Genomic DNA, 9457 nt, shown 5'->3' on the forward strand with positions numbered 1-9457 from the left:
ATTACTTGTAAATTCAAGCCAAGGGCTTAATATGTATTGAGTTAGCACTCTTCTTTTTGTAACCAAGTGTTAACTTGGAAAGCTGTAAGCCCATAGGGCATTTTCTTTTGTTGTTAACATGTAAGACAGTTGTAAGAATTACTCTGATGGATAGAAATGATTGGTTTCTTTTATATCAATGCATGTTTAAAGTAATGGGTTTTATGTATTATTTTGAGGGCATTACAGGCCACGCTCGAGCGCAAGACTTCTCGCTCGAGCCACCAGACACATCACCCAACTCTTGCTCGAGCAAAGGAAACCTGGCTCGAGTGAAGAATCTAAAACACAGAGCTCGCTCGAGCGACAAAAGCCTCGCTCGAGCAAAGGAACAAAATTCTGGCCAGCAACTATAGGTTCAAACCCACTACCAACCTGTGACAAACCTGTCCAACACATCCTAAAACTCAAATAAAAAGAATTAAAGGACGGAAAGAAATAAATACAATAACTGACATCTATAGAACCGAGTCCGGATTACAATAACCAATGGAGGGAAAATCGGGATCGCTATACAAACTGCCCTTCACATGTTGGTGCGCATATGAACTCATTTCTTTTGCTCCTCCACGTCAGATGCGTAATTGGACCGAAATTGTTTTTTTTTTTAATTTATTTATTTTTTTTCTTTTGGGTTTGGATTTGGCGTATTTTGATGTTTTTATTTTTTATTTTTTTTTTATTTTTTTTGTCATTTTTCTTTTTTTATACATTAATTAGTTCTTGTTCTTTAATTTATGTTTTCTTTCTTTTTTGTTTTTATTGGTATACAATAACTTTTTTTATTTTTCAAAAATGAGTTTTCATGTGTTTTATTTATTTCTAAATTATGCCGCGAATGGTAATTTATGTTTTTATGTTTTTTTTTTTTTAAATATTTTTGAATGAGGCATATTTTTCTTGTTATTTTTTTAAAATTTACGTTTTTGTCATTTTTTAATTTGTACACATTAATTTGTTTTTATATTTCAAAAATTGGTTTTCATGTGTTTTATTTATTTGTAAATTACATGACAAATGGTAATTTCTGTTTTTTTATTTTTTTGGATAAGGCGTATTTTTGTCATTCTTTTTTTTTTTTTGAATTGCCGTTTTTGTAATTTTTTTTAATTTGTATACATTAATTTGTTTTTAGTTTTCAGAAATGGTTTTTCATGTGTTTTCCTTATTTTTAAATTATGTGGCAACTGGTAATTCATGTTTTTTACTTTTATATTTTTATATTTTTTACTTTGTTTTTAATTTGTTTGGTTTTTTTGGGAAAACGTTTTTTTATGTCATTTATTTAAAATGATGTGAAAAATCATATATTGTCGTGGCACATGACAAAAAATGAGGTATGTTTTGGTTTTTTGTTGTTTTGAACTAGTGTTTTTATGTTTTTATTTGGCGTCACACATGATAATTTATGTATTAGTTTTTTTTTTTTTTTCTTATTTGTTTCACCTTGTCTTCTTTTTTGAAAAGGCTTTTTTCTGTGGTTTTTGGTTTTTCAAAGTTAGGCACGTCACCAACAGAAAGGGGGTATATTCCCGTGTAAACACATTCTACTTGTACATGATAATATATTTGAATACAGACTGTTCCACGTTTGTTACCAATGTTACAACCCTACGAAAATTAGGTTGACTATTATATATTTCCTAACGTTTCGTTATTATGCATGTAACATAATTTTTCGCGTATGCGAAGGCGCACCAATGCCATATGCGGGTCCTCATCCCCAAGCATTAAACCATCCTCGTCATGTTCAAATTCTGGTATGGCATTTACTATTGTCATACTCGTCACAGATTGGGTGAACAGTTGTTGGATTACCTGTGTTTCGCCGTATATAATTATGTAATGCCATTGACGCACCTACTAACTGAACTTGCACATTTGCAAAGTCATACCGAGGCATGTCTCGAATGAACCCCCATCGATTTTTCTAGGCACCGAAAGTGCATTCCACCACACTGCATAACGATGAGTGAACTTTGTTAAATAATTCCCTTGGCGTGTTTGCCGTTGTGTTCCGTGGAATATGTCGGAATTCTTGTTGGAGGTAACGGCTGCCTTTGAATGGTGCTAAGTAACCTATCCGGTTTGGATAGCCAGAATCGACAAGATAATATTTTCCTGCAGACAGGACAACAATGTATGACACCAAAAACAAACATTGTGCTTCATTTTCAAGTAACGCTTTGAGAAAAAAAATATAGCCTCATCAATGCAGAATTCATGGCACTGTGTTACCTTTGTCAAGATGTGGAAATTGGACATTGTCATTTGTTAGTATCTCGTTGAAGATACAACTATCATGCATACTTCCTTCCCATCCGCACGAAATGAATATGAAACACATGTCAAAATCGACCGCGGCCATGATATTTTGCGTGTGATAGTATTTCCTACCGAAATATGTTGCCGCATCTGGCCCCGTAACCTATGCACTTACATGTGTTCCGTCTATTGCTCCAATACAGTCCTGCAAACAACCCAAATCTTTTTTTGCTTAAACGGGTAACAAGTAATGATTTTTTTCATTAATCACGTCCAGTTAATAATAAAAACAAAATAACTGACACGCCTTATTTAAAAGATCAATAATGTTTTCAGTTGTACCTTGAACGGTAGGTATTTCCATCTAGAGCGCACGTATGGATGTATACGATGCTGACTGTATGTGGGCCGGCAATGAACAACAATGAACTCTTTCATGGAAGTTAATACGTTATGCACGTGCCGAGACACAGTCTCCCCCGAATGTTGGAAACGTTCTTGGATTTGCCGATTTTGCAGACCTTGCAACACGTGGATAAATATTGCAACGCTTTCTTCAATAGCTAAGCCATATGGCCGTTGCGGTACTTGTAACCGAAAATCATTTACTAATGTATCACACAAAGCGGCAAACACTTCCTTCGGCATGCAAACATTTTCCTCAAATCGACCCATATGGCCCGCATATAGTTCGCATATCCATGCTTGCCCGGTCAATATCGAAGTGCGGCATGGCGTTTTAGCCATGTGTTTTTCGTACCACTCTGTCGCATACTGGCATGCTTGTAGAAATGTCCAATTGTTTTCTTGTTACAACTGTACTGCCATTTGATTAAGCATTTCCCTTAATTCGTCATTGTTGCTTCCATCCCAAGGATTCATCACGTCTTCGTTGATGCGAAACCTACAAGAGTGGCACTATTTCAATCAGTTTGCACGTGATTCATTAACTCAAATGTAATATCAGTTTGCACGTATGAATGCCACACGATTTTTAATGTACGTAATGCCGTCATCAATGTCATTACTAACGCATAATGATATGAATTGAATAAATTGTGAACCTGGTCATTATATTTTACAGGGGGACGATGGTGGTAACAACCACAAAAATGACGTCAAACTAACATAACAATTTCCCTCGCAAAATAAAGACATACAAAAGCTAGCAAGAAAATCGGCGTTGCGCATTTCATTGCCATACATTTAATTAAAACAGAAACATCCCATTCCTTTCCCAAAAAACGCACAACCATGCATCTATTTTATCTACGACAAACTTAACTAAAAGTTTTGTTCACCATATCTAGCAAGAAAAAAAAACAACAAGAAAGGAATAAAAACATGCAAACACAACCATCCTGTTTTAATACAGTGCCAACAAAAACATAAGTAAAAGTTTTCAAAAGCAAGAGAAGGGCAGGCATCTTCAACAATCCTAACATTGCTACATCACATCCGGGGAGCCCCAAACAGGTTCGCAAACGGTGCCGACGCTGTACACTGGAGCTGCTTTTGTGTAAGCCACCCTATGATGTGGTCGTCATCAGGCTGGCACATTATCACCTCTCGGTAATTTGCGTTGTCCATAAGTGTCGAGGCGAAATGGAATAGCGACGTACCAATCAGGGATGGAATACTCGTCAGGCGATACATGCACTCTGAAATAGTGTAGAGCAATTCGTTGCCTATGAGGTGCCTCACCGTAACCTACTGATTCTTCGTACGTACCACATCTGTCAGATTGTTCATGCTTTCCGTAATTATTGACACTCCACTTGGTGCCTTCTTTGACTTTGAAACACTTGTCGATGGCGTCTTTCTCCTTTTCCCCTTTTTAATCGGAACATGCTCCAGTGAAGAATCTGAATCCACGTCCTGTACTCATGCGGATATCGGATTAGCAAATGGCTGGGCTCCCAAAACTATGCATAGAATCAGATGAGTCATCAGCAGCTTCAGCAAGTTTCTTTCCCGGGGTCCAATGGTGCTTACTAGTAGCTGATGCCCCTATGAAGACCGTCTCCATCAAGTCACGATGTTCCAAGGTTTTTTTCCTAAACTTGGCACACACCTTGTTTATCTACAGAAAGGGAGATATATGAAAGAGAAAGACATTACATTTCATATAATTAATTAAAAGTTAACTAAAAAGGTTAAAAATGTACTAGTAACAGACAAATATGAAACTTGTTTGAGCATGTACTTACCGATTCCATCTTGTCCCACCACTCGTCAGGTGCCTGAAACATACCGGTGTCACAGTCAAACCCTATCCCTGACACTCCTTTGCTTGAATCCATCAACTTTGTCCACGCTTGCCACTTTTTTTTCAAACTCATGTATTTATTCTTCAACTGTTTGAGGCCATGTTTTCCTCTTGTTTTTTTCTCAAATTTCCTTGCCAAGGACTTATACCCTGCTTGGCTGAGGACTAGGAATGGTCGATTTCCTTTTGTAATCTCATTTGCAATCAACTGTGGGAAAACTCGAATTGAGTGACTGTCCCATGAGGCCTTGTGGTTGAACTAATTATGTGTCTCTTCAAGACTGCTTGACTTCTCTGTGACAATGCCTTTGCTTTTGGATTGGGTACGCGGAGAAATACGTATAGAAGCCATTACTAATGTACTGTTACAAAAGATTACCATCACAAATTTGGTTGTTATATACAAACGCATAAGCCATTGCACATTAATAACAACAAACAGAGAGATAGGATGCTAAATTAGACAGCATATAACCATTGCACATTAATAACATACATACACAGGTTCCATGGAACTCAGTAGTGGACATAGTTATGATAGTCATTAATACGTCTACCATTTCGTAGTGGAGGAAGGCAAAGGCAGCTTAAAGTCATACTAAAACATACTACCAACATACTAACTAACAACCTCGTAACGTGTTTGTACATACTGACAACATCCTAGCGTTGCTTACATACGGAATAACAAAATGACAACGACAATGCATAGCACATACACAATGGTCTTAAGGACACGCAAGGATTGTTGAATGTCTATGACATCAGCCCGCAATTGCATGACAATTTCGTCTTTGGGTGACGCATAGTCTTGGTTCTCTCGCCTTGGTTCTTCACACCGACCAATCCAACTGACACAGGGCTGATGAGTGCAAACGATGGAACTATTAGTGAATGGGTTGTTAATGTTCATACCGTTATGACCGGTAAATAATGGGTCACTCACCATAGGGCGAGGACATGCAAAGTAGGGACGCCTCGGATTTTTGGTGGACTTGGAAATCTTAACAATACATGGGCCATGTCCACAAGCACACATTCGTCGTGGCCATATACTGGAAGTTACAGTAGAGGTAAACAAAGCTATGCTATGCTTTACAAACATTCGGAAGTGACATTGAATCATACAAGTAATTCGTTTATGTTATCCATATATCAGGTTAAACATGAACTAAATACATTATGCAGTAGTTTCATAGGATAGGTATATAAATTGACAACTTCCTTCAGTTTATTTTAAAGCAAAGCAGCCTACATTATCATGGTTTCACTGTGAAGGTGGTGTTTGAAAAGCAGATATGTAATTTCCTTTTCAAACCTAACAGATAAAAAAGGGTAACCTAACCGTGTGTTCACATGACTGAAAAGAAGAATTCATGGTCAAATTAAGTCAGAACATTGTAAATTATGAAGTCGTAATCAATAGACAATTCAAATAAATTTACATGAATCAACATGATAGCGTACAAAGACTAACGTAGTCGTAATTTGATTCCATTAACGAAATTGAATTTTTGTAAAAGTATTGTGCATCTTTAATTTACGTATAGTGGTAGGAGTATTTATTAACCCATATGCAAATGCACAAATTTGATATATAACCATTAATTTTATTATTATTATCTAGGTTATTATTATTATTATTATTTTCAGTTGTTTTTTGAAATTTGAGAATAGTCTATTTGTGTCAATAATTTAAAAGATTATGTTTGTATCCAGATGACTAAAATTGGACATACTTCTTTTAAAAAAAATATAAAATTAGTTTATATATACTTAGAGTAGATCAACTGAAAAAGAGTTATAAGCAGTCACACTCCGATCCATTTCACACCCAGTTCAGAATGTCACCAACCAAATGTTTGGTATCACACAGTAACAATAAATCAATTAGAATTGGTAATATTATGACGACTCTGATAATATAAGGGAAATATAGTAAGAAACACTAGTACAATAATCAAGTTAACAGAAAAGCGGATATATGAATAACCAGAAAAAAGTGACCTTCAATAACACAAACACAAATCAACTATGGATTTTATAAAACATAAATTTGTAGACAAAAATCTGACATTTTTTTTCTTTATTCAGCATTGACATATATGAATGAAGTTGAATAACCACAACTGAAAAATGAAAAATCAAGTTATGAATAATGTAATAACATATGAAGACAGAATCAGATATTCATTCAACATTGAGCATTGACATTCATTCAGCATCAGATATTCATTCAGAATCTGATATTCATTCAGCATTGAAGACAGAATGAAGACAGAATCAGATGTTAAATATTCAAATATTAATTTATTTCTTCATTCAGCAATATTTTTTTTCTTTCTTCATTCAACATTAACAGTGTTTGAAGAAGTGAAGACAGAATCAGATATTCATTCACAGAACCCATTCAGATTTCAATGAAGAATCACAGAACTGAATGAAGACAGTAGAGGGTTTTATTCAGATCTAAATTTAATCAAGTTAACAGTGTTTGAAGAAGTGAAGTTGAATAACCACAACCCAAAAATGTGACATATATGAATATCAGGACAGTTTATTGGAAGAGAGATGGAGACATTCCCTTCAACATTGACAATGTCTCAATAGGTATTTCACAGATAATAAATCAATAGGTATTTCACAGATGGAGACATCCTCTTCAGCATTGAGTAAAAAAACACAGAACCCATTCATTCACAAAGTCAGATTTCCTTATTCATTCACAGACTCAAATTTCATGACAAATCAATAGGTATTTAACAGAATCAGATATTCATTCAGAGAATGAGATTTCATTCAGCATTTGTATACATCAAATTGAACTTGTTTGGCTGTTTTTTATCATTTTTAATGAGAATTATAAGAAAAAAAATCAAAAGAAGAACAGACTATTTAAGAATCTCAACAGATGTAAATTCGAACAACAGATGTATAAGAAGAGGTTGTTAAGTTCTTTTGGTGTATCTGTATTTTAATTTTCACCATGGGTTCATCTATATATATATATATATATATAAGAACAGATTTATACATCTACCCTCATTACGAACAGATTTACAGATTTATATATAACAACGGCTATATATAAGAACATATATATATATATATGTATATATATATATAACAACCACCACGGCAAACAAGCAGATCGGTAATGAACCCAATTTGTAATGAACCCGAAATGTGTCAAGAGTATTTAACCGTAATGAACCCAACTTTCCTTCCCAAAAACAGAGTCGGCCATTCCTTTGAAATTTGGAAAAAAAAATTTCTTTACCAGAGAAAGAGAAAGGAATTCCACACATTATTTCCGAAGCAGATCGGAAGTAGGGGCCACACACACACGAATAGGGAAACGAAATCAGAAGATTTTGAAAGAATTACCTAAAGATCGGTGGTGTTTGAGAGGGTTTGTTCTTGTTCACCGCCGCCAACATACGCCCCAACCATTCGATTTGCCGACCTGTTCACGAGTCTTCTTCGATGCCGCAGATGCGTAGTCCGCTACCGATCGCCTCTGCAAAGTTACCTCAGATGTCGTCACCGCTGGTATACATTAATCGCCTCATTCGCTTGTTGTGTGCCCTAGGAAGGTTGTGTGTGTGGTGAGGCGTTGGGCCTCGGAATGATAGGGAACATTCAGGGTATTTTGGTAAATTTACCCCAAGAAGGGTTTCAACCCAACCCGTTCAAACAGTTTCAAACCAAAAGGCCTACTAGCTTATTACTTAAAAATACTATTACTACATCATTTTAGCTTCTTTTTTTTTTTTTTGTATAAAAGTTTCATTTGCAAATCATTTTCCTTTTAATTTTAACATCCATGCACTTGAGAAATTCACAAACACAGCCAAAAGATTCCATGAAAATTCAAAAATCATATTACACTTATAGACTTTATTATCCGCAGTGGGGAAAAACAAAATTGCAACAAATTATTGTGTAGAAATTAAAAACAGACAAATCAACATGTAGAGGCTCAGCATGTATGTGCAATTCAAATATAGAGATTAGATTACAGATATCAAAAGAAATTTGAGAGTCGTATACAGATTAATTTAAAATAATACGACTAAAGTAGTTATCTAAAGGTGAAAAGATGTCTACTCAAATCCTCCCTCCAAGCATTTCAATCCAACCAAAACTAAAAATTCTTCCATTTAAAATTCATTCATCCAAACGTAGGGTCCTGAGATAAATTCTTCAGTACAAAGCACACAAATAAAAAAGACAAGCTCATCAGCCTTAATCTATGACCCCTTTTGGATTCATCCTCAATGTCTATCACAGGTATGCACAGTCTCAATTTACAAAATACTATAATTATTTCAGTTTGACATCAACTTAGAAAGCAATATGGCAATTTGCAAGAATATACTTTTTTGACAAAAAAAGATCCACAACATTATAGTTGCATAAATACATTATTCAAGTGGAGCCAATTCAATATTGATGACAAAAACTGACCTTAAGAGAGTGGCAAGAATAGACTTGTGTGCAATAATAGAGGCTCATGCTTCTTCATCACTTAGACAAGACTCTGTTTTTGCTTCATTTGATTCCCAAACTAATGGATGAATATTGAAGACAAATTTAACTCCTGCAATAATTATAGTTGAGATTGAAATGACATTTTATACAGTTTTTGAACTAGACATTTTATACAGTTACTAGAAGTTTTTTTCACATATAGAACCTCTATGTTAAGTTCAAAGAGACTGAGTACAAAATTAATCTATACATGCATTAAAAGAAGAGAGAGCCCAAGTCTAGTATGAAATAGCCAAATAACCCCGAAACACGAAAAGATAAATAAACAAAAATAACATTGCATGAAGAGTTAACGATTAACCGATGAATTTACACAATCAAAGGAAACGA

General features: G+C 35.0%; 1 long non-coding RNA gene across 1 annotated transcript; it reads right to left on the reverse strand.

The window, feature by feature from the left end:
- Positions 1–3509: 3509 nt before the first annotated feature.
- On the reverse strand, positions 3510–8206 carry LOC114315395 (uncharacterized). Its single transcript, XR_014331155.1, has 2 exons — positions 4515–8206; positions 3510–4387 (listed from the first exon to the last, which is right to left on the reverse strand). It is a non-coding gene; the product is annotated as an uncharacterized LOC114315395 (long non-coding RNA).
- Between the last annotated feature and the right edge of the window lie 1251 nt (positions 8207–9457).

This window comes from Camellia sinensis, chromosome 1, assembly GCF_055761805.1.
Source record: "Camellia sinensis isolate YWXY chromosome 1, ASM5576180v1, whole genome shotgun sequence".
Taxonomy (NCBI): Eukaryota; Viridiplantae; Streptophyta; class Magnoliopsida; order Ericales; family Theaceae; genus Camellia; species Camellia sinensis.